Below are 26,863 nucleotides of genomic sequence, written 5' to 3'. Positions count from 1 at the left end.
CAAGAGACACCGGCATAATTATCTGAAGTAAACTTTTATCAGGTCTGCTTTCTCCAACATTATATTTCACTAAGGGCCAGATGTAGCAAAAAAACAAGTTGCGAGTTGCAATTTGCGAGTCCTTCCGACTCGCAAATTGAAACTCGCAATTTGGTATGCAGAACGGTGTCTCAGACACCGTCTGCAAGTCGCTATGGGGTCGTAAAGACCCACCTCATTAATGTTAATGAGGTGGGTCGCAAATTGCGGCCCCATAGCGACTATGGGCACTCACTGACATGGAGGCCTGCTGTAGTCAGCAGACCTCCATGTTCGTGACTGCTTATCAATAAAGCAGTTTTTTCTTTTTTTAAGTGTAGCCCGTTTTCCTTAAAGGAAAACGAGCTGCACTTAAAAAAAAAATCCGAAACCTTTAGTTTCGGAATTTTTTCAGGGCAGGTAGTGGTCCCTTGTACCACTACCTGCCCTGAAAAAATATTTTGTGGTCCATTCACAAAGGGGAAGGGGTCCCATGGGGACCCCTTCCAATTTGCGAGTGGGTTACCATCTACTTCAAGTGGATGGTAACTGCGACTCCATTTGCGACCGCAAATGGAATTGCATACCACTGCGAATCGCAAATAGGAAGGGAACACCCCTTCCTATTTGCGATTCGGAAATGCATTTTGCGAGTCGGTCCCGACTCGCAAAATGTATTTCTGCATAGGAAACTCCGGTTTGCGACTCGCAAACAGCAATTTTTGCCGTTTGCGAGTCGCAAACAGTTTCCTACATCTGGCCCTAAGTTCTTCTTTTAATTACAAATTTCTCATCATATGCTTTGTGAATCTGTCAAACTCACTTGCTTCAGAAACCTTGTTTCTAAATTCATAAGCTGCCTCTTTTATAAATAGTGCATATCCGCAAGACATTCCTCTCGCTCCCTAACTTGCTTCAGAAACCTTGTTTCTAAATTCATAAGCTGCCTCTTTTATAAATAGTGCATATCCGCAAGACATTCCTCTCGCTCCCTAAGCTCTCATCAAGCGTGCACTTACTATTTTGCTCACGCTGACCTTACCAAGACGCACAAGCATGTGCATAGGCAACCTCTTGCTTTTAGAGTTAACATACTATTGTCCTCGCGCTCATACGCATTACTTAATTTGAGCTTAAGCGCAGTTTGCCACGTTTACTTTAATCTTGCAATCATACTGCACTTCAAAATCAAATATTGCTAAACAGAGAAAAATGATCACTATTACAATCTAGTCCCTAATACATCAATCTATAATATTCTTCATACATAACCTTATATGATTACTTTTGAAACTATATTTAACTCATTTTATATACAACATACATACTCACACTCCACTTCTGAAAATTAGAAGCTTAACTCTTTCAAATAAAAAAAATGTAGACATTCAACAGTTATCTCTTACATAAAGGTAGAGAGTAAGGTACTTATCTTAACAGGAAAAGCATTTAAAAAAAGGAAGCGTGTTCTAATGCTGAGGGACTGGTGCTTTGTTGGAATTTCAACTCTGGAAGTTTTGTTATGATTGTTCTTTAAAAGTGCTGCAGGAGTGGCAATTAAAAGGTTGATGCATATTGGTCGCCTCTGGTCTTGTGATGAAATTGGACTTCTATGTACATAAGTCACTCACATGCCAGGAAATCCTACCAGATGCTAAATCATGTGGCGAAAGCCCGTAACCGGTCGAAGACAGATACCATTATGCCATGGCTAACATTAAACTACTGATGTGCTCGAAAATGTCCAAATTAAGCTAAGGATGGCCACCATCATATGGTAGCGTTGAGAGGCATCAACCAAAGAAAAAGCACCATTGCAATGGTCTAACACTATGCCACGACCAGTGCTATGTATTGCCAAGGATGCCCACTATATGCAAGTGATTTTTTTTAAGAAGCAACATAAAGTTTGTCTTCTTAGTTAGATCTAGGTAGCTGGCATACCCTTTAGCACCGGGAAACCTCATATAAGCTATTCGTTTGCACTTTAATAAATGTCGATCATTCATTCACAAAAAAAGTAGCCATCATTAAAGGTAGTAACCATGATGTCAAGATTAAGCTGTATCAAAGGTAATGCACTCTAACAGGCGTCACCTGTATTAGACAAAGAATGACCTTGTGTGCAAAGCATGGCTTATATTAACGAATCTATGTCAATCACCACTTTGTACTAGCTAATAAAACCCCCCTGAACAGGCACAGTCTAATTTCGGGGGTAGCGGATCTTCCTTTGTTGCATGTGACCTTCATGGAGTGGGTTAGGGATTCATTCAGTAGCGGCTTGCGGGGTGCTTAAGGGGCGGGGTGGCACACGGGGTGGGGGGATAAACATTTAATTATTGTAATAAAAAAATAATCCACTTACCTTTCATCGCCGCCCCACTCCGTCGTTGGATGCTGCAGACACAGGCTCCCAGCCTGCCCTGCGCGAATCCGTACTCAAAGCAGCGTCAGGATTGGCTGGGAGCGCCGAGCCAGGGTGCAACTGAATACTTTGATTAACCTGAAACTGGGTCACCACCTTTGGCATGAACTCTGGGTTCGTTCTGAGAACCACCTTGCCCCTGTGTATTTGCAAGTATGTTTTCTGTATTGCTTGTTCCTGCATTCCTGCTTACTCTGCGCAGCTATGTGATTGCTATTAAGAACACTGTCTTGAACGCTAACGATTTTAGATCTGTTTTGTGCATAGGTTCAAAGGGCTTTGTCATAAACTGCGTTAGAACTGTCTTCAGGTTCCATTATGGCGCTGGAATTGATCTTGGTGGAGCGATCCTTTTAGCTCCTTCTAGGAATCTCTTCACCACTGGGGATTGAAGAAGCTGTTGCATGACGTGTCCCTGGCGTAGGCTACTACAGCTGCCATGATGTACCTGTAAGGAGGAATTGGTTAGGCCTGTATCTAGTAGGTGACAGAGATAAGTTCAGAGTTTCCTCTCTAGTCCTTCTTTCCAAATATTTATTTGTGCAGCAGTGAATGCATCTTCCCCATTTTTCTGCATAGCATTTCTATTTAGTAGCCTATGTAGCTTCTTTAAGGATTTCCATTGTCCTAGGAGGTAGCAATTTGAAGTCTTCAGTAGCCAGGTCGCTAGGCTTAGTGTTGCTAGTTACGGGTGGTACTCTCCCCTCCTGAATTGTTAGCAGGTCTTGTTCTGCTTTGATAGTCATCATTTGACACGCGGACATTTCTAGTAGGTCAGAGTAACAAGTTTGTCTGGCGTATTGTAAGAATGATGTGTCCCTTGTTGTCTGGCTTTCTCCAGCACCTTTGGTATTAGGATATTGGAGGAAAGGCGTAAGCAAATCTCCCTGACCAGTTTATTGATGGGGATTCCCCTAAGATTAGTGATGTTTGAAACCTGGAAGCAAAGTGTTGGCATTTTGTGTTCTTTGCTGTTCCAAACAGGTCTATTTCTGGTCTTCCCCAGACATTGAAGATCTTCTCCAGTAGGTGTTGCTTTAGTTCCCATTTGTGGAAACTGCTTTCTTGCCTGCTCAATCTGTATGCCTCAGTTTTCTTTCTTTGAGAACTGTATTGCTTGCCGGGTGATCTTTCTTGGTATTGCCCACTGCCATAGCTCTTGGGCTAGCCTATTCAGGGTGAATGATTTTGCCCCTCCCTTTTTGTTGAGGTATAACATTGTTGTTAAGTTGTCTGTTTGTATTAGGACAGTTTGGCCTGTGATGTGTGTTTGGAATGCTTTCAGGGCTAGGAAAACTGTTTTCATTTCCAGGTAGTTGATGTGTTTCAGCACAGCTATGTTGTTCCATTGTCGTGTGAGAGTGTGTGTGAGAAAGAGAGAGTGTGTGTGTGTGTGTGAGAGTGTGTGTGTGAGAGAGTGAGTGTGTGTGTGTGTGTGTGTGTGTGAGAGTGTGTGTGTGTGTGTGTGAGAGTGAGAGTGTGTGTGTGAGAGAGTGTGTGAGTGTGTGTGACAGAAAGAGATTGTGTGTGAGAGTGTTTGAGAGAGTGAGTGTGAAAGAGTGAGAGTGAGTGTGAAAGAGTGAGAGTGTGAGTGTGAGAGAGTGGGTGTGTGTGTGTGTGAGAGTGGGAGTGTGAGTGAGAGAGAGTGAGTGAGAGAGAGTGAGCGTCAGTGTGAGTGAGTGAGTGTGTGAGTGAGTGTGTGTGAGTGTGTGTGTGAGTGTGTGTGTGTGTGTGTGTGTGTATTCCCCAGCCCTTGTGGGCTGCATCCTTTGTAACAGTCACTGTTGGAGTTGGTGTCTTGAATGGTCTCTCTACTATTCGGTCAGCAGCAACCATCAAAGTAAAACACATTTCAATATATAAATCACAGTACAAAAAAAATACAAGTACTATCTAAAATTAGTGCCATCAACATAAAAACAAATCTTTCTTCAGCACAAAATATTTGCTAAGAAATTTTGACCAATAAAAGAAGAAGATTCTGCCATTTCGCATGCACATTTATATAATTGTGGGATACCCCGGTGATTCTGACGATCCAGAAGTTTACTTTCTTCTGTTTATCTGCAAGCGTAAGAGTATTGTACTTTGACCCAATAAATATAACTACATCATAAAATGACTAGATACCATAAAAAGATACAATTTAATGTGTATCAGCTGTTGATAAAAACTTGAGGCGCTTGTACCATATAGCCAATAAAATACTGTTCTCTGCAAAAACAACTGATTCCATTGTGTCGCACTTAAAAATCCTTAGGGCTTGTAAATATTGAGAAATCCCTATGCTCAGGCAAATTGGGCAGATCCATTTTCTACCTTGTTCTCTGTAGTAAGGACAAAAAAAAAAAAAAAAAAAAAAAAGAACGTGGACTTAAGTTTTGTCACATGCAGGAAACTCACTCAAGCTTATTTCCCTATGCTATTTTCTAGTAAGGGTTCTCAAAGGGAGTGTACCAACTCTGAACCGAATGTACAAACTTTTGATAAGAGTAGGAGTAATCTTACCAAAAAAATGGTTCAAAGCTTAGGAAAAGCTTAATTTCCAAGAAGTTGCATGTCAAGGGGCCATTGTTGTCAGCCAGAGCACGCTGCTCGTTGCTATGTTCCAAACAGCGGCTCTTAAGCACTGTGAGATCAGCTTTACATAGTAATTCTGGCTCGTCCCCATGCATCCCTAGCCCCAATCTACAGAACCAATCACGCACTGACTTCACCCAGGGAATACGTTTGATGTTAACTGCAGACATCACATCTCTTAGGTAGTCTCTACAATGACTCAGTTAATTAGTAGACCATCGACAGACCCAATAAACCAAGGGCTTTATGGCAGCCAGATCACCTATTCTCCGCAGTTCAAGATGCAGGTAGACTGGTATCAGTGGGGTGCTTGCAGGTGAAAACAGATTTCTTACAAATTTGTTTTCTGCCACAGCTAAGCAGCTCGTATTGCAATGACCCCAGATCTCTGAGCCAAACAAGGTGGCATTTTTTGCCTTACCTTGATAGACTGCTAGAGCAGGAGAGACAGATCGGCTGTGTTGGAAACGGACCTTTTTGCAGGTTATCCCCAAACTTTTTGCCTTCTTCCTCCTATTTGTTGAGGTCTGTTTTTGCTGGTTTCTGCGCACTTTACCACCGCTAATCAGTGCTAAAGTGCAAGTGCTCCCTATAGAAATTGTACTGTTGATTGGTTTATCCATGATTGGCATATCTGATTTACTAGTAAAGTGCACCAGAGGTGCCAGGGCCTGTAAATCAAATGCTACTAGTGGGCCTGCAGCACTGGTTGTGCCTCCCACATTAGTAGCCCTGTAAACATGACTCAGACCTGCCACTGCAGTGTCTGTGTGTGCAGTTTTAAACTGCCAATTCGACCTGGCAAGTGTACCCACTTGCCAGGCCTCAACCTTCCCTTTTACTACATGTCGGGCACCCGCAAGTTAGGCTCTACGTAGCCCCAGGGGGAGGGTGCAGTATATGTTTAAGGTAGGACATATGCTAGTGTGTTTTATACGTCCTAACAGTGAAATACTGCCAAATTCGGTTCTCACTGCACAAGGCCTATCTCTCTCATAGGTTAACATGGGGGCTGCCTTTAAATATCCTTAAAGCAAAGATTCTCTTTGAGAGCAGATAGAAATGTGGAGTTTAGGGTCTCTGAGCTCACAATTTAAAAACACATCTTTTAGTGAAGTTGTTTTTTTAGATTGTTAGTTTGAAAATGCCACTTTTAGAAAGTAGGCATTTTCTTGCTTAATCCATTCTGTGACTCTGCCGGTTTGTGGATTCCCTGTCTGGGTCAGTTTGACAGTTGGGCTGTTCACACCTCTCCTCTAGACAGTGACACAAAGGGGGCTGAGGTGTAGCCTGCATATCTTGATTAGCCATCTGTGCTGGAGGGGAGGAGTGGTCACTCACACCTGAAAGGACTGTGCCTGCCCTCACACAATGCCGTCTCCGACCCCCTGGTGAGTGTCTGGGGCCTGGCCTGGACAAGGAAGGATCTTGCAAGCACTTGAGACTCCGCTTTGAAGTTTGCCAACTTCAAAGGCAGAACTGGGTATAAGAAGAAGACCCAAAACCCCAGACTTTTAGAATCTTTCAGGAATCAAGAGGGACCTCTGCCCAGGAGAAGAGCTGAAGAGCTGACGGAGGAGTACTGTCCCTTTGCTGTGTTGCTTTGCTGGAATGGCCTGCAGTTTCTGCTTCTGCCTGAAAAGAGTTCAAAGGTGAACTTTGCTGTGTCTCCTGCTTGAGAAAATTCTCCAGGGGCTTGGAGTACAGCTTGCCTCCTGTTGGAAGTCTCAGGGTCATCAAAGACTTCAGTTTCCTCGACCTGCAGCACTGGGAACTGTGTGTTTGGTGCTGTTCAAGAGGAGAAACCACTGCGCCGCCGCCAACGCGCCGCTGGTCTGCACTGTGACTTGCCGACGCCACACAGAGTCGCATTGCCCCGTTTTGCACTGCGACCTTGGTCTCACCAATGCCATCAGCAGACAACTTCAACGAGCCGCTGCTCGCACCCCGACCTTTGGGCCCCACACTCCGGCATCGCCTGCTCACACCGCAGCCTGGGCATCCTCGATGACGCTCCTGCTGACACCGGTGCCGCTGCCTGCACCGTGGCCTGTGGACACCGCTCGTGAGCTACACAAAGCATCGTCCTATCCCGCACTGCAGCCCCGGTCCGCCGACGCCAGCACCATCGACTCTGTGTCATCACCAGGCATCCTGCCTGCACCGTGGCCTGTGGACACCGCTCGTGAGGGTCACGAAGCACCATCCTGCCCCGCTGGCTTGAGCCTACTGCCGCCTGCACCGTGACCTGTGGACACCGCAGCGCTGGTCTCACTGACGCCGCTGGACACAGTCACCGAGCAGCTGCCTGCACCGTGACCTGTGCGCGCCGCACGTCGCATCGTCCCGCTTTGCACCGCAGCCCCGACACCATCTATGCCGGCGCACCTGACTTCATCAGCCTGGAATTCGATCTGCAATGCGTGTGACCTCAAGGGCCCAACCGACGCCGCTCTCCGGAGCTCACCGCGAGGATCACGACGCCCTGCAAATCCAAGGTACTGTTTGCTGGTCTTCCGGACACCGTAGCTGGCCCGCGACGCCGCGGCCACCCTGAACTGTTGGTTTTGTTGATCACAATGCCGTGATAGCCCCAGGTGTAGCTATCGACTTCAAGGAAATTTAGTTTTGAGTAAATCTTGCAGAATTCATATTTTTCTTACTGTATGTTGGAATTTTATCATATTTGGTCTTGTTTTATATAGATAAATATTGGCTATGTTTCTAAAACTGATGTGGTGTCCTTTTGTAGTGTTTTCAATTATTACTGTGTGTTATGGGCAAATGCTTTACACATTGCTTCTGAGATAAGCCTGACTGCTCATGCCAAGCTACCAAGGGGGTGAGCAGGGGTAATCTGAGCGGGTATCTCCCTTATCCTGACTAGAGTGAGGGTCCCTACTTCGACAGGGTGCAAACCGACTGCCAACTAGAGACCCCAATTCTAACAGGCTATTAGTAGTCTCATAGACCCTAATAATGGCATTAGATCTATGTTCCATGGTAAGCGAAGACTTTATTAACTGGGGCAGCCATTTAAGGTTGACAGTCAAGAGTTAACCCTTTTTTAGCAATTTGCCACCCACTCAAATTGGCATGCTTCTAGCTCCCCTCTGACCAAATATGATATATTTGGTTTTCCCTGCATTCAGCTCCAATCCTCTGGATGAACAAAAATTCATTAATTTATCAATGATCGCTTTGCAGCCCCATTGGTGTTTTGGATATAAGTATGGAGTCATCAGCAAAGAGTAAAATAGGAATTTTTGCATTATTAACAGTAGGGGAATCGTTGTTACAATCGAGGCCTTCCTATACCACATCATTCATATATAATGTAAATAATGATCAATTAAAGCAAACTTAAGGGAATTCCCAGGCTTGATAACACTTGCCACAAAACTATTTCGATGGATGGAGTCAAATACGGCCCTAAGATCTACAAGGGATACGTAAAGCCTTTGCTTCGCTAATAAAACATATTTTCAAAAGAATCCAACTAACCTAAAGACCTGGTCAGTAGTTCTGGCCTTTGGTCGAAAACCCACCTGTAAGGGGGACAGAATTTGCTCTTTCTCCTCCCACATTAGCAATTTATCCAAGACTTGCCTAGCAAAAAGTTTCTGAAGGTTGTCAATGAGTCTTATGGGTTTATAATTAGAAGGGCAGGAACCATCACCCTTTTTATAAACCAGTATGATTTCAGCCCCACTCCAGGTCTCAGGTATGTCCCCTCCCTTTGAAATGGCATTAGATAGCAGGTTTATATAACTACTCCAGATCAGTGTCTCTGATTCATAAAGGTCGCCAGGAATTTGATCTGGTCCAGGAGCCTTAGCCCTTTTCAGGGCAGCAATTACCTTGGCTGTGTTGTTTAGGCTAAAAAGATACTGAACCCCTTGTGTCTCTTCCTGCACACACAAGCTCCAGTTCCTAATAGAATGCCTCCTCTTTGCTGGATTCAGGCCCAACTGGGCCCTCAAGGGCCTAGAAGTTGGAAAAATTAGGCATCCAGTTCTTAGGATTAATGTGGTAATATTGGGAACTCCTGTCGTCAGATCCAGCGATAGCCACCAGCTTCCAGAATAGCCGTGCATCTCTCCTATCAGCTGCCTTTAACATATCCTTCCAGATCAAATCCTCCCACACTTTTTCTGTGATAAGAGCTCTGCTATAATCATGCCTGGCTTCCACTATTCCCTCTTTGTTTCCCACTTTAATAGCTTTCCTTAGATGAGTTTCATTTGCTTTACAGTTCGCACTGAACCACCTACCTGATTTGCACCTTCCTACCTTTCCGTGATTTACCTTGTGGAACAGTTCCCTCGGTCCAATAAATAGTTGATTATGTACCTCCAAGATAGGAATATCTGCATGCAGATAGTCAACATAATTTGAGGCATGAGATACAAAAAGATCATACATCCCAGAGTGCAAGCCTTGGTTAGACAGTACGGCCGGCCAAGAGAGGTAGCGACCATTACTGGTCACGATAGGTTCGGGGACCGTAGTCTTACAGGTGCTACTTTCCTTCCTTAATGCTTCCCCAGGTAAGAACAAGTTCAAAGGATTATGGTCACTCTACGTGCGATTCTCGACCTTCATATCATCCAGGAGAGCCCACAGTCTCACGTTTAATAAAGTATAATCAATAACATTAGACTGGCTACCTATTTTAAAAGTACTGGCCCTCCCAGAGTCAGATACTGTACGGCCGTTAAAGGTTGATTCTTAAGCCCCTGCTAACCATTGATGATACGATCATATGAGCAGTGGCTGAATAGTTACACCGTGGTTTACCCACTCCTGAAGGAATAGTCGACATTTCGTCCTCTAGGTCAGTAACCTCACTAAGAATGGGGAAGGTTCAAATGAGCTGTCAAACTCACCTGCTTCAATAACCTTTACATCAGGATGAATGGTTTCAAGTACCTCTTCCAAAGAGACCAGAGTTGGGGAATGGTTTCATGACCCTACTTGACGTACATAAACATTGATGAAAGTAATGCGGATTCTGGAGGGAAAAGATATAATAATATCCATGACATCAGACGAATTTATCTGCATAACCTTACAGGGGCTAGGTAAATCATTCTTCAATAAAATTAATAGGCCCCCCACTGGCCCTTCCAAATTTCTCAGATGGTTTAGCCTCCATACTGTACGAGGTATAACCATTGAGAATTGTTTTTTCCCTGCAGCCCACTTTTCTTGAAACAAGCAAATATCGCACTCCACTATGTAAGACAGCCAATCATCATTAATCAATTTTTTCTTGATTCCAGCCAGGTTCCATGAGGACCGCGAGAGAAGGCCATTTTGGACCACCGTTGCACTCCCACCCCCACTATTTCCAAAATGTAGGACATCTTCGCAAAGTGGAGGTTCTGCCAACTCTCTGGTTTTATGTGTGGTAGTGGTTAAAGGGAGCCACTACCTCCTACCAATAATATCCCCTAAGAGTAGTAAGTCCCCTTGTACAACATCTGTTTGACCTTCAGTAATGGCTGAGTCATGGGTGGTATGGCGGGCCACCATCGCAACCATATCCTTGATAATACCATGTGGATTATTCAACCTAGGCACACAAAAGTCTGTGTCAGTACTGTTCCCTAAGGACAGTCAATCTACCTTATCAAGGTCAGACGGCTCATGGGAAGATGCAACTAATCCATGATTCAGTGGCTTCCGGTGTATGCCCGCCAGAGCGCCCCCTCGCATCTCTCACCTATGCGTATTTCTGGAGGGAATAATTTCAGTCTGATAGCTGTTGATTGACCCTCACTGTGTTGGTAGATGCGCATCTCGAAATTTTGCTAGATCTGAACTGCACTTAAATGCAATCTTTTACTAATAGACTAGACATAAACCTCCTAGCATAAACAATGTCAGACCTAACTACAGACAAACAGTTATGTTGCATCCTGAACCAGAAGATTACTTTGTTAATCAGTGCTTCACCATCTTCGTAGGAACCCTCTCTCAGCTTTGGAACCTGTGTTAAGTAGATCAAGTCCTTGACCCCTATAATGTTTTTCTTAAGCAATGGGTAAGACTTTTCAACCCGAACATTATCAGTTCTTGAGGTGTGGCACTTCACACGTCATCGCATTCTGGTAAGGAGACAAATACGAGTGATTCAATTTTACCCTTCGCCATTTCCAAAAATTGGACTTAACATTCTCTAAGTGACTATTGATGCCCCTAGGAGTCGGTGGATTAATATTATCAATATATCTAGCTACAATTCTGGCCATCCCATGAAAACAGGGCAGTTGTTTAGATGCAAGTAAATTGTTAATTGCTGCAGGGCCCGACCAGGGGGCGCTATCGGCACCTTTATCAAGAGCTCTAGTTTTATGACCATCAGATGGCTTTGTCCTCCATCTTTAATTTCTCATGGTTAATTGAGCTTCTCTACGGTTAAAGTACTTTGCCATTATCCTCCTCACAATTGCCCTTACACATACATCTACATTCTTCAAATTTTGCTGTAAGATTTTCCAACTTGCTACCAAAAGCATCAACTAATATTTGAGTCTATCCAGTTTAAGATGTAATACTTAAGGATCGACTGTGTATTCCTCTGATATTAGTCCATCTTTAGTCCTACTGTGAGGTTCAGCGAAGTCTTTTGCAATAATACCTTTCTTAGAAGCTAAGGGGGTAAACCTATTTGAGCCCGGTACATTTTTATTGATAGTTACTATTGGTGAAAGAGGGTGGAGCTACATCATCATCACTGGGGGGGGGGGCTATAGGTTCAGCAGAAACCCCAAAGTGTAGGGCACAGTCAGTGGCAAAACTTCAATATCCGCTCAAGCGGGCATCAGTGCCTTCGTGGGTCTCTTAAAAATATCAGGAACTTTGCACCCCATTCTTTTTCTCTTTGGTTAGCTTTCTATTTAGCATTAGTTCTACCTCCCCAATGAGATTGTCAATGTCAGAAAGTGTGTGGGCATTAGCACTTGATAACAGAGCAATTGCTAGCTGCGCAATGGCTTTCTTGATTTCTTAGCACTGTTTGTCGGTATCGCAGTGTCTCCCGCTTTACGCTTCCCCATAGTTTCTCCCCTTTGTGGCTGCAGCCTAGTAATCTGTCAGCTATTAAAGTTTCACTTACTTGTAGATCACTTGATTAGTTCAACGGCCAGGACCTGATGCAAGATGGAAAGAAAGTGGGCCCAGCCCAAACTCTGCCAGTCAAAGATGAAGTCCCATGCCGTGGGTAAAAAATACTGAATTTATGCACCTCCTGGTGCGGAAATTGGCAGCGAGGACCACCTGCCACACTGCTCACTGGTAGCAGCAGGCAAAGTAGTTTCAGGCTCCCGCCGGTTTTCTCAAACAATGCGTTCCTTTTATATTTTTGCTGTGACAACCACTAGACCCTTCCAACTCCCTGTGGCATGTGGCCATTGGTTACAGCTCCGTTCTTGGAAAGGCCTCATCATGCCCATTAGTTTCATGACTGTCCTCACTGTCAGACTTCCCCTTCTAGTATAGGTGAGCTTGATCTGTGATCGCTTCTGGACAGGGTAAGCTCAGGATATCCTCAAGTTTAGTGTCGCTCCCAGAAATACCTTTTCTTGTTCCGGCTGTGGAGACAACCTTTTGTGGTTTATTGAGAAACCTAGATGTTCTACCATGCTGGTTGCTGTCTGAATGTTCTTTTGGCATTTCTGTTTTGTTTCTGCCTCAACTAGCCAGTCTAAGAAGTATGTATATACATGGATACCCTTCCTTCTTGGCACAAGGCACTTAGTGAAGACCTGTTGTGCTGTTTTGATGCTGAAAGGCAGCACTGTTAACTGGTAGAGCACTTTGTGTAAAATTAATCAGGTTTTCTTTGTGTCATTGTATCATTAGGTTGTGTAGATAGGGATCCTTTGGGTTTCAGGTTGCCTTACAGTTTCCTTTCTTTAGGAGTGGGACACCTCCTTCGAGTGTTGTCATCCTGAAGTGTTGGGTACAAATGAATGCGTTTAAAAAATCTGAGGTCAAGGATTGGTCTTAGTCAGATCCTGTTTTGGAACCGGGAAGTAAGGGGAGTAGTAGTTTCCCTTTTTCCTACCCTTTCAATGTCTTTGTTTTGTAAGTTTGTTTACCTCTTTTCTTAGTTGCATGATCTCTTCCCCTTGAAATGTATTTTTTTTTTAGTGGGGTGGTGGTTTTGAGGTGGTTCCTTGATAAGTTCTGTACAGTATCTGTGACATATCAAGTTCAAAATCCATTTGTCTGAGGTGTTTCCCCCCCCCCCTCCTCCCCTCCTGTGGGTAGTTTCTTACTCAGCCTCCCACTGGTGTTATGTGGGGGCAGGTGTTGGTCAAGCCACTTGCCTGTTGCTCCTCCCCCTCAAGGAATCTGTCCTCTTCCCCTTTCTTGTGACCAAAGGGGCTGCCTCGCAGGGTGTTGCCACTGCTGATACATGGCCTGCTGTGCGCTTTGCTGTGAGCTGCCTTATGGATACTGCTCCTTCGTGAAAGGTGTTCTGCCCGTAGGTCTTTGGGCTGCGTTTCCTCCTCTTCTGAATGAGCCTCTATTGTAGAGCCACTATTGCTTTGGCCGTTTCACTGAACTTCTTTAGTTGTCGTAAGGACTCGACCACCTGACCGAACGGGGTGTCCCAGTAAATGCCATGTCGATGATAAGAGGATTGTACCTCCGACCTAAGCCCAGACATTCTGAGCCACACTTCTTCTCAAAGTTGTGCTCGTGCACATTAACCTGCTGGCAGTGTCTGCTGCATCTTGGCTGATTTCAGGCATGTGTTGGCTATTATTTGGCCCTCTTGCATAACTGCCTTGGCCCTCTTTTGGTACTCCTCTGGGCGATGCTGCCTGAGGGACTCCATCTCGTCCCATTGTTGGTGGCCATATGTATTTAAGAGGGTGTTGAGTTGGCAATTGGCTACTGGGTTGCAGCCTCCATCTCCATTTTCCTCCCCACCATGTCCAGCCTCTTTCACGTGGTGGGCCTGTGGAGGTCTTTGCATGGCTCCACTTTCTTGCAGTTGCTAAAAACGATGGAATCAGCCAGGGCATTCCTTATTTTGGGTCTTGAGAAGATCACCAGTACTTTTCTTCTACCCTGGGGGTCACTGCTTTGGCAGTAGCAGGTTCCCAAAAAGCCTCCTTCCCTTGGTCTAACATGCTAGGAAGTCTTGGCAGATATAGGTTCCATTTGGTGGCTTGAATTAGTGTCTCGAGGATAAAACTAGATTCTCCCTTCTCTTCCTCCAGCTGGGCTCCATATGTTTTAGCAGCCCTTTTAATAAGGTTATTATACATGGAGAGTTTGTAAGGGGGTGATGGCCTCAAAGGGTAGCTGTCTACTCCTTCCTTGGGAAGAAATCAGCTTTGAGATCACACCAGAATTACTCATTGAACAAAGTATCTTCCTCTATGTCCTTGAGTTCATAGAACTCTGGTGTTGTTGGAGACTCTAGGGCAGATTGGTCATCTTCCGTGTGGAAGGATGTCATCAGCTTTGGTGGGATCCAAAAATACCTTTAAAGAGTCTTCAAACTCCTTTTTCCTTTGCAACAGTGCTGCCATGTCTCCCTTGAATTTTTTTTTTTTTTTCCTTGTGAGTTTTTTTTCTTCCAACCTATAGCATTGGACAGGGTCTCTTCTTCGTCATCGATGATTCAGCCACCTCCAGAGCCTTGGTCCTTTCTCTTAATCCCTCCCTAATGGACGGGATCGTTGAGCTTCGACTGAGACTTTCTTGCATCTGTATCCCTCAGTTGGGATCAGTGTGGCTCCTTTGTTTTTGGCTGACCTTCCGTCGATGATTGTTTCAGGGCTGAGTCTGCCGTGTGGGACTGACTGTCCGAGTGTTTAGACTCAAGCCCTTTGGTGGTTTCATTATCTTATGCCTTGTCTTCTTGGTGTCCTTTGACAGTTTGTTCACCGCCTGCTTCTTTTCAACACCAGTTGCATATTTTTTGACGTCCGATCCTTGCCACAAGGTGTCTCTGCTTCCGACATTTTCCTCGTCATCACCTGAAAGACCGAGATCCTTCAGGGAAACCTGCGTCCACTGGGTGCTGGCCATGGTGGTATAGTGTTCCAGCCTCTGTCTCCGGTTTTTGTTTGGTGTCTTGTGTACAAACACAGCACAAGCCTCGCAGCCCGTGTCTTGGTGGTCTTCAGGGAGGCAGAGATTGCAGACCTCGTGGGGGTCTCTCTGGGCAAATTTGTGCTGGCAGTTTAGGCAGAAGTTAAAGGGGGTGTTTTCAATGGCCTCTACCTGCCTTTATTCTCCAACCCCATGGCTGGTACCTGGGGTGTTCTCTGTCGTGAGAAAAAGAGAAGGGTCCCCATGCCCGTGGTCATCCCTCTCACGGTCTTCGACAAATCGTTTTATTTTCTTCAAAGTCTGTTTTTTCGAATAAACTTTTAGCGTTCCTCTGTTGCTTCCACACTCAACAGCAGAAAAAAGAAACTAAAGACGGCAACAACGCACATGAACATCTGGGGTGCCGTCTGACATCACACAGGAGGATGGACATACTGCCAAATGGTGGTCAATGACTCCCACAGAGAAAAAAAAAGATAGGAAATGAAAAGATAACCCGACACCAACCACTAGATGGCAGAATAATGTACAGCACGTGAACCCAGAAAAGGACTCATGCCGCAAAACTTTTTACTTTTCATTTCATAGCTACCATGCTACAAAGATAATTGGGTTGTCTTTGTGCAGGGTGTATGACCATTAGGGCTTTATTTGTGGGTCCCTTCCTTGTTGGACTTGTACCATCTGGATTTTGATTATATGTATTCTGTTTCTTACCAATGTGAGAGTTCTGAGGATCTAAGATTTTTTTTGTTGCAGACTTTGATTATGTACTGTATACCGTATTCTATTTGTTGGAGTGGCTCTTTTTCTGGTGTATGCCACTATGGGCTTTATTCATGCATATGTGATTAACTACTTAACATCAGGATCTATTAGCTGCAAATGTTATTTGTCACAAGATTCTCTGTACCTATACAACCCCACTGTTACATTAACTTGTGATTCAGATGTTTTAAGATAGAGTGCCTTGTGATTTGTCTGGCCTATACACAGATGCCCATGAACTATCTTGATACCCCCGGACATGTCTTCTCCAAGCATTATAGAGGTATGTGATATGCACATATTTAACAATCAATTTGCACTGCACATTTACCTGCGATTATATTGTGCACATTAGAGATGAAATGTTTCTTTTTTTGTCATTGGATGATTGATTTAGGGAGGGGGGGTTGTGGCTTTAATCTTCCTGCTCTCTAAATTCTATGTTTTCTTTGGATATTTTAAAATGGCGCCCATCCTTCAAGCCCGTAGTCAATCCATACAATAACAGCCAATATGTGCTTCATCACGAAGTGACTTTTTCAGGGCTGCAAAAAGATGAATATATATGCTTACAGAAGAACGAAACTGAAATGTGGGGACATGACGTAGCCTAACAAAGAACAGTTACCGAAAATAAAGGGATGTCATACAACGTGCATAGGTCAGAAAGCGCCACATTCTCGTTGTTACAGAGAAGATAGAAATACCACCAGGGTGAGTTCCAAACATAAGTGATAAGACATACTCCTTGGAGAACGTGCAGTAGGTGAGTATAAGTATAGAAAACTGTAACCAAAGTGTAGACAAAGACCCTATACCTGAGGCGAAGCAACAAAAAAAATATGGTCAAAATCAATTTTGAATCCTGTAAAACTACCAGAGAAGTTAGAGTGATGAGTCCTTTTTGACTGTAAATCAGTTGTATGTAAAAAGCTGAAATATAATGATGCATCATTAGGTTAATCTGCTTACAAAGAGTAACTGGTATGTAGTACATAAAGCTCACGGATCATATAATCCATAGTGAGCCAAAAGAATATAGATTTAACAACAAGAATTGAATATGAAGTTCTTGCATAGGTACCTCTGTTTCAGATCTATGTTAAAACATCAGTCATTCTACATGGTCCAAAGACCGTCTCTTCCGTAATGTCCCCAATATGGGCGAGATTCAAACTTCCAAAGGTATACAGCATTAATAGCTGTTTATAGGACCATGATAAGTCCTATATCTATCAAAAAAAAAAAAGTGGTGAGAAGGGAACAAATTTAGAACTTTGGTCAAAGTACATATCTATGTAACGAAGATCTGCAATGTGCAGCGCTAATGTAAAGATGTCGATTCCACTGAAATTCAAATACGGTACAATTCAGTCAGGTGTGCGCCAATGTCTTAAAGAGGAATCACATAGATCTCTGGGAAAATAACTTATTAACCCCAATCCAAATATGGGTGAAAGAAAGGAGACAGGGGGGTGCCCGGATGTGTTTAGGTACAGAATGGTGGTCACATACATGTACAAATAATCCATTTAGTAACGGATCCGTATCGTAATATAAAACATTACCCACTGAAGGATAGGAGCAGTCCTGCCAAAACGGCCACTTAGTAAAGAAAATATAGCGCTTGAAGTAAGGAATCCATGTACGAACGTGTTGATTTAGAAAAGAGAGTGTATAAGAGGTTCTTCACCACAAAGAGAACTAATACACGAAACGGGGCACAAGTTTTACAGTTCGTAGTGCAGGTCTATGGTGCCCCTTGTATAAAAAAGGAATTAACCACCAATGCGGCATGGATGTTATTATTTCTTCGCGGTTAATACCAATGATAATGTATCAGCGTTTTAACGACCACAAAGAATCGATTATAAAACACCGATGTTCGACCTAATAAGCTAGCGGTCCAAAAGTGTAGAACAGTAATGTTCAGTCCGGATCAGGGTACAACTTAATCAGCTAGTGGCCCCAAATTGTACAACATTAATGTACAATCGTAACCCGTGTAACTGGGAAGACACATAAAACATATAGAGAGGGCAATTACCTTTTGTATGACGAGCGAGGCGTCAGCTCTCTGCTTTGAAGGAAATGAACCCCAAGATGTGCACGGTGTGAACGTAAGTGGCCCGTTTGGAAGCAGAGAGGACTGGTCCCAATAGGAGTCCTTATATCAACAGTGTATAGGGGCGGCCATACTGGAATGCAGGAGAAAAGCATATTCCCACTGCTCTGACAAGTACTATACATTATAGGCACAGTAGAAAGCGTATGTAGTGACATATTCAAGAGTCATTAAATTATTTCCAAACGCTAAAATAAAGGCACATTGAAATCCAGGAGTAAACAAAAAAAGTATAAATTCGCTACTCAAGTTACAGTATTTGTCGGCGGCCAAGTTGGATCGTGGCCCGCATAGATCGATGCAATCCAAGGTGATGTGAATATGGCCACCACCCCATAGAAGACATCTATTCAAAGTTCCTGTCGTCGTCAAGGATACAGGTATACAGTGTGTATGTAAATAATATGCATACGTAACGTCGATGACTAAAGGAAGAGTCATGTAAGTTTTGAGACTCAGACAGTCAAAATTATTAATAAACATATCAAGATTTGCTAGAGAAGCAGAATAGAGAGAGACACAAACCGCACGTACTAGAACTATTGAAAAGTAAAAGAAGACAGGGAAAATGGAGGTAGACGGCACCAAACACCGGAGGTACAAATGTAGCTTTTCGAACATATACCAGATAATAACGATGCAGGTGTTACGTTCATTACTTATAAAAAAAAGCCCATATGTATTTGGCATGTTGAATAGTAGAGATATTGTAATTTACATATCAGATTATACCCAATTTAGTAGCTTACAAGTCGTAAATATCATATCAGAAAACACTGGTCACAGAAGACATCGGCCACATACCGCACGTATTAGTAGCAATAAAAAAATACATTAATGTATTTTGAACAGCCCAGAGGTATTTGACATGTTGAATAGCAGAGATATTGCAGTTACTATAGCCTCAGATTACACCTAATTTGAATAGCAACACAAATCATAAAGGTCAGATCAGAAAACACTTGTTATGAACGTATAGTCTAATTCTAGAAACACATGTAGCTTCCTATCAATGTTTAAACCATACTCGACAGCTCGTATTTTTATGATCCACCTGGCTTCACATTTCCGCTGTTCCCTGTTCCTATCACCCCACCTAGGGTGAGTGCTAATTTGGGCAATGCCATGGAATCTGATCTTTAGGATTTCCGACTCCTTGTGTGAAGAGTTGCAGTTTGCTGCTAGCGGATAGTTCGGATTGTTATTCCCGATAGCTCTTATATGTTCCTGGATCCATTCCTTAAATAGATGGATGGTACTGCCCACATATAAGTCCATAAATGCACACAATACAGTACACTGCATACTTAGTGCTACAATTGATAAATTGTTTAATCCGGGGTAGATCTCACGTATATTGTATGAAAAAGTAAAGGTCTTATTCAGAGCAAACTGACGGGTGATGCAGCCACTACATTTGGAGGAACCTGTAGGTTTGCTGGGCAACCATGTCTTTGGTTTGTCCTGTGTCAGTAGGGTGACATAGCTGGGATAGAGTATATTTTTCACAGTGAGTCTCCTACTATGTACATATATGGTCTCTTACCTAGTGTCCAGCCTAGACAAGTGTCCAATAATAACAAATGCCAGTGACGTTTCAGTATGCGATACACTGCCGAAGTTAGAGGACTAACTTTGGTAATCAAAGAGAATCGCTGTTCTTTGCTCTTATAATTATTTTTTACGAATTAACAAAGTCCTGCGTTCTTTAGATATTATACGTTTTTTTTAGCTAGGGAGATAACCTGGCCGAATATCCTCTGTTCCGGGAACGTTGTTTCAAATTTAATTCTTGTAGGAATATTGCATCATCACTGCAATTGGGTCTAGTTTTGGTCATTTCCCCATAGGGGATTGCATTGATTTGAGCACTTGGATGTGCATGCAAGACAGAATTACATGCTGTTGGTTTTCTGTAAATCCTGGACAATACCGTATTATTCACTATGTATAGGATAAAATCCCAAAACTCAATACGATCTAACCCCACATGGTGTGTAAACACCACATTGTATCTATTGTCATTCAGATGACATAAGGATGTTCAAATCAGAGGTAGCACTTGTCCAGATGATAAGTATATCATCTATGTATCTTCCCCAATACAGTATTTGTTGCAAGATATTTAGTGGACAATCTGTTCAAATATATTAATTTTCAAAATGTCCCATACACAGGTTTGCATAGGATGGTGAAAATTTAGCCCCCATGGCCACTCCTTGGGCTTGTTTATACCATTTACCGTCATGTAAGAATACATTGTTCTCCAAAACTAATCGCGAGATCTATAAGCATATTGGTATGTTTGAATAAAGCTGCATCTCTGTAGGAAAGTGTGGGAGTCAAAGTCTCCAGACCGTTTTCCAGAGGAATGGACTTCTACAGCAAGTTGACATCCAGACTAACAAATTTACAGTCATTGGTCCAAATCAACATCTTCTAATTGACATAATAGATTCCTAGTGTCTTGGATGTAGGATGGTAAGTTACGTACTAGAGGTTGTAAGAGTCAATGTATTCTGAAATGTGTTCTGTGAGTGACCCAATTCCAGATAAGATGGGTCTGCCAGGGGGAAAGGTACCTGGCTTGTGGACCTTGGGGAGCATATAGATACAAGAGGCTCGTAGTGCCAGGATGTACATGTATTTATATTTGTAGTCCGAGATGAGGTAAAGTTCATTCCAGTAGGAGAGTTTGCCTTCCTTCAAAGGTGTGACCTCCAATAATGGGTTACCAGTCAGACATACGTATGCTTTGATGTCCCCCAGTTGTCAATTTCTGTCATATAATCCAATCTATTCATCACCACCACATTGCCTGCTTTATCCGCTTCCCTGATCACAAAATTACTGTTCATGGCTAATCTCTTTAAAGCTTGTTGTTCAGAGAGTCTAAGACTGTTTTTGTAAATACTCTCACATGACCTCTGTTTGTCCACCAAGTGGTATAGGTCAGTACTAACTGCTTTGCAGAGAACATCAATGTGATTTCCCAAAGATGGAATAAAGGCAGATTTGGGTCAAAGTCCACTGTCTACCTCTAGATGAGGCTGGATGTCAAGATGCTCTAGAATATCCTGTACTTTGGGTACCGATGAGATAGCGCTGTCAAGAGATAACATTTGTATGTCTTGTATATCCCTAATGGTTCTGTTACGATTTGGAGTCACAGTATTAATCTTGTTACTTTGGCTAGGTTTGTCCATAAAGTATTATTTTTAGTTTGAGACGACATATAAATTTGAACAAATCCACAGGTATATCTGTAAAGTTAGGCCTAGAAACAGGACAAAATCTCCAATCCACGTCTGGGGCAGTGACAGCTCCACTTGGTGCATACTTTCGAGACAGCAATCACATAGGAGAGGCTGGGTGTGACAGAAGAGGCATCTGCATACTGATAGTCTTCCTGGGCTGGTGAGAGGGAGGGTCATTCACATCTTAAATGTGAATAGGTGGTGTCCTGCCCTCAGACAATGGACTGATTAGCCCCTACTGATGTCTGGAGACAGGGCTGGGTTGAAAGGGTGTTATGCTAGACACAAAAGAACTCCTCTGAGGTTATCCCCTGAACAAAGGCATTTTTGAGTACAAGTAGAAAGGGTCTTGCCACCTGATGTAAAAGCACTTTTGGAACTGGGACCGAAACTCTGCCAGTGGGACTGCTGGACTGCACAAAGGACTCACCTGGACTGCTCTTCTTTTGCTGCCTTTCTGCCTGGTGTCTACTGGGTGGCCCGAAGGACTCTGGATTGTCTTTTTGTATGTTGAACTGCTGCCAGCCGTCTTCCTACTCTAGACAGTCAAGGTTCTGTGGGATGGGTGAGAGGAACCACCACCGTTTGCCCTGGAGTGCTGGCCTGCAGTGTGTCTCCCCCAACCCCTCAACTCCACCAGTGCTCTCCGAGGGGCTGACACAGGGTTAAAGTTGCCTTGTAACTCCCTGGGTCACTGTGTGCCCCTGGCCCCTATAAGCTGCATATTGAGAGCGCTTCATTTTCTTATATGCTGGCCCCCTGCACATGGAAAGCACAGCCTGTGGGTCACTTTTTGTAAGTAAGTTCTCTGCAGGGCCCAGGAGCTCACTGTTGGGAAATCTCGCAGCCCGGATGGAAAAGCGGGCCAGATTTCCCTGCAACACTGAGGGAGAGCGGCTGTCCCACCAAGAGGAGACCACTCCCAGGAGGCGGCCTCACGGGTAAGTGGGGAGCAGAGACGTGGATCGACAGGGCACTCCTCTCCCCTGGATTCACCACCGCAGCATGAGCTGGGTCTTGTGTTTTGACAATGTGGTAGCAGCATCGCTATCTTCGTGGGTGGCCCCGTCTGCCGAGCAAGAGAAGGGCCATATTCACACTAAGAGAGGACTGGCAGCCAGACGAAGGAGAGCAGCCAATCCTCTAGGACGGGGAACTCCACTACCAGAAAGACTGCTTAGCTGTCCCCGAGCCAGGGGGCTCGCCGTTGCCATATGGCCTCCAAATGAGGGCGACTGGAGTGACTACGGAGGTTATTGCCTGCGGGGAGAACCTGGCGAGGTCTCCCAGTCAGCACAGGCAGCAGCCCTTGGAAAATTCCTTACGGGGGAGGGGAGCCCAAGGAGGGCCCCTCCCCCCCTCCACCTCCACCATCACCACCACCTCACCCCTTGCATTTGTGACAGTGCAGGTTTGTCCTACCCCAGGATGGCAAACCTTTGGGAGCACTGGCAATACGGCTTTCTGACCAGGGATGAAAACCTGAGGTCCTGTTCTTGCAAACCCTCTTAGTTACCACAATTATTGTAGTAGGAACCCCTCCATTAACCAGGGTGGAGTTTGCACCCCATAACCTCTACTAGGAGCATGGAAGCTCCAGATTTGGACTGGGTGCGTCACCTATCACCACCCTTCGCATAGAGGAAGCGCAGGAACCTCCATATATGTGGTGATTCCTGTTATAGTGGCATTTCACCAAGATATTTCTGCACTCATGTTGTATGTTGCACTGTTTATGCCCTGATTATGTTATTTGCTGTCTTGGCCTTGGTGGGGTGACATATTTCAGGATTGGTATTGCAGGCATTTGGAGGGTATGTTTTGTCTAGGACACTTGCATTATGGAAATGTTTCTCCTTAGCTCACATTTATGATTTTTGTACAGTATTACTGATTTATGTCATTTTTGTCTACGATGTTTATGCAATACAGCGTATTTTTATATAACTTATTGTAGAGGCTCTTTTGTAGTGTATTGTGTCACGTGTGTGTGTGTGTTGTGCAAACGCTTTACACATGACCTCTGAGGATAAGCCTGACTGCTCTGGGCCAAGCTCCAGGGGTGAGCACAGGTTATCTTTGGTGTGTAACTTATTCGCCATGACTAGAGTGGTGGGTTCTGCCTGGCTTAGGTGCCTACCCTAGCCAACCAGAAACCCCATTCCTAACAGTAACCATTTCATTTTGCAGCATGAATCATTTTCTGGATTCACATGCTGTTAATCAGATTATGTAGCAGCTTCCCCTTCCTTGGGTTGGTTGGGATGAAATGAAGAGCACGCAAACAGGTGCTGTAGTACCTTCTGTCCCCACTTGAGCTTCCTTATGCATTTGTATGTCCACACAGTAATGCATTGTGAATGTGTGTGGGGATGTCCATGTTGCTGCTGTGCAGATAGTTATACATTTGCTACTAATGCTAGTTTTGCACTCTTCTTTCCTGCTGAGTGTGCTTTAGGGCGATGCAGTAGACATTTGCCAGCTGTGGTGTAGTAGGTTTGTATGGTCTCCACAATCCCTCATGCAATAGTTCCCTTTGCGACAGGTGACCCTTTGCTGGATTTGGCACATGAAACGAACAGTTGATTTCCATTGCAAAACTGGTTTCCTCTAGGTAACAAATCAGTGCTCTTCTTACATCAAGAGTATGTAATGTCTTTTCCAATTGGGTCTGTGGAATTTTAAAGAATATTGGCAACAGGATGCTTTGGTTGACGTGGACTTTGCTCACCACCTTAGGTAGGAATTGAGGGCTTGTCCTAAGGACTACCTTGTCCTTGTGAATTTGTATGTGTGGTATCTGTATTGTTAGCGCTTGAAGCTTGCTAACTCTTCGCAGTGATGTGATTGCTATCAGGAAAGCCGTATTTAATGTGTTAAACCAGAGCTCTGCTTTGTGCATAGGCTCAATTGGTTTCATCATCAATTGTGGTAATACCGTGTTCAAGCTCCACATTGGGGCTGATGCTTTCCTGGGTGTGGGGAGATATTGTGTCCAAGGTATTATTATTTGTGTACCATAGGACGTACCTATTCCATTTTGATGCGTAGCGTGTTCTTGTTGTTGGTTTCCTAGCTTCCTTTAGTATCTCTACGGTTCTAGGTGGTAGATTTAAGTGCACAAATTCTATGTATTCAGGGGCCATGCTGCAAGGTTTAAGTGTTGCTGGTTCTGGATGGAGCACTCACCCCTTTTGCATTGTGAGTAGGTCCTGATCTGCTTTGATCTTTAACATCTGTACCTTGGACAGCTCGACTAGGTTTGAATACCATAGTCTGGCCCACTGAAGGCTATGAGGATTAGGTTTGTCCCTGGTTTCCTGGCCTTCTTCAGTATCTTTGCTATTAGGGGAATCGTCGGAAAGGCCAAGGCAAATCTCCCTGACCGGTTTAGGGACAGGGCATTCCACTTCTGACTGGTGGTGTTGAAACCTGGAGGCAAACATTTGGTATTATCTGTTCTCGGTTGATGCGAAAAGGTCGATTGTTGGTGTGCCCCAAATCCTGAAGATTTTTTCTAGGCTTACTTGCTTCAATTCCCATTCACGTGAGCTGCTTTCCTGTCTGGTTAGTTTCTCTGCCTCTATGTAGTCCTTCCCCGGTAGGTGGACTGTTTGCAAGTTGATCCCTTTGTAGTGTGGTTAGTTTTACGTATTCATTGCGCTTTAGCTTCAGGCTTTAAGCCTTTGTGCATTTTGCCCTGAATATATTTTATTCATTTGCTGATAGCTTAGAGCCTCTGTGCACTTTGCTCTACATGCTTTTTATTAGGCTTCGTACTGTTATTTTTCAAATAGCCAGTTCTACGGTGTTGTTTTTTATTCATATCACACTGTTTTGCCTACTTCAGCACTGGAGTTCTCCATAACATATTTACTCTGTGCTTCAGTCAAGGATACAGTCTGGTACATTGCCGATAGACGTGGTAAGAGTTTAGACTTGGCATTCCTGCGTAGGGACATTTTGTGATCACGATAACATGTTAGTTATAAAATCACTTCCTTGTCCCAATACACGCGAGAGGGAGATTCCGACCAGGGAACCACAACTTGACGCTGACTGCCTCGTTGCAGATGCTGAACCAAGATCACAGGTCTTTGCTCAGGTATGAGGGCTGATGTCTCCACAGCGATTCTAATAGGCAAGCTAGAAGCTTAACATGCTGTGCTCTAGATAAAACAAGCAGAGGGAGAGTAAAAACTGTTTGACAATATGATAGCTTTGTTTTTATGTTTTACTCTCCTGGTAACTATTACAATCCTACTGTGTTGTATCGTTCTGGTTATTGCGGCTCACGCCTTAATATCTAAAATACAGTTGTTTTATTAAAACATTATATAAAACTTCTACTGTCTTTGTCAATTGTATATGAGATCATATTGGAAATAAGAGAGTTGGTTTGGATCTGAGTAACCACGACTTCCCTGAGAAGTTCCAAAGATGTCATGCGCTCGGCTGCCAAATCATTCCTTCCACATTGGAGAAATGAGGCACTGCTAGTTAGCCGGAGCAAAAACCGGATTTAGGGTGACAGAGTTCTTTACACGTGGGTCAGACTCAGTCCCCCACACCGTTATAGATCCTGCTACCTAGAAATCCAGTAGTCTCATTTAGAATAATGAGAGCCCACACGACATGGCGCCGCCAACGTTTGGTCTGGCTCTAATGATTAGGTCCGACTGACTCTCTTGGTCTCATATATATTTTGACTATTTGGTTCCGTATACGGAGACGTCCGTGGGGCTGAGGGTTTCCGCCGCCACGGCGTGGTGCTTCCTATTGCTTAGTGGTCGGTTGTTCAAGCTTGAACTTTGAAAGGAAAAAACCCCGATATTGGTGTGCCTTCTCTGACCTGAAGCCGTTTTTTATAAAATGGCGAATCCTAATGTAGTGAACATAGCAATTAATATGCGACATCCGCTCACAGGACATCTATTGACACATGGACTGACAGTCCAGGGGGGTCCAGTCACTTTTGTGGTGGACGCCCATGCAGCCTATAGAACAGAACTTTTTTATTCTTGGGTCGGATTTCCAGCAGTGGATGGGGGAACAAATACTTTTCACGAATACACAGTTGCGAATGTCCCTGGACAATACAGGGCTTACGCTTATTTAGAAATACCTCTATCTTATCAAGAACACCATAATTGGCTTGATGGCGCCCTCCCACACTCAGTAGCACAAGTTAGGTTAGGTCCACTGAGTAATGATGGTCCTACCTGGCCTTTATTGGCTACATATACACCACATCCTGCGGTTGCTCAATTGGCAGTGGTTGAAGTTCGTCGTTTATATACGGAATTAACGGCTACATATAGACGATTAGTTCAGTTTGTGCTGCAGACATTAAACACGAATGCAGCGCGTGCTTCTCCAGCGCACCCACAGGCGGTGGTTCCGGGTCTTAATCCGGCCACTGTACACTCAGTTATGGGTAAAGTACCGGCTAAACGAGAGGAGACTCAGTTTTGGCTGGCGCAAAATATTTATACGCTGGAAGCAGTATTTCCCCATACGGGACCTCAGGATAAACATATAATTTTGACGATGTGTTTGCCGTACGGGATGGTTCCTCCGGTGGACCTTTGTAATACCTGGGGC

This window comes from Pleurodeles waltl, chromosome 9 (assembly GCF_031143425.1).
Source record: "Pleurodeles waltl isolate 20211129_DDA chromosome 9, aPleWal1.hap1.20221129, whole genome shotgun sequence".
NCBI classification, from domain to species: Eukaryota; Metazoa; Chordata; class Amphibia; order Caudata; family Salamandridae; genus Pleurodeles; species Pleurodeles waltl.
The sequence above is the reverse complement of the archived record's forward strand: the minus strand, read 5'-3'. Positions refer to the sequence as shown.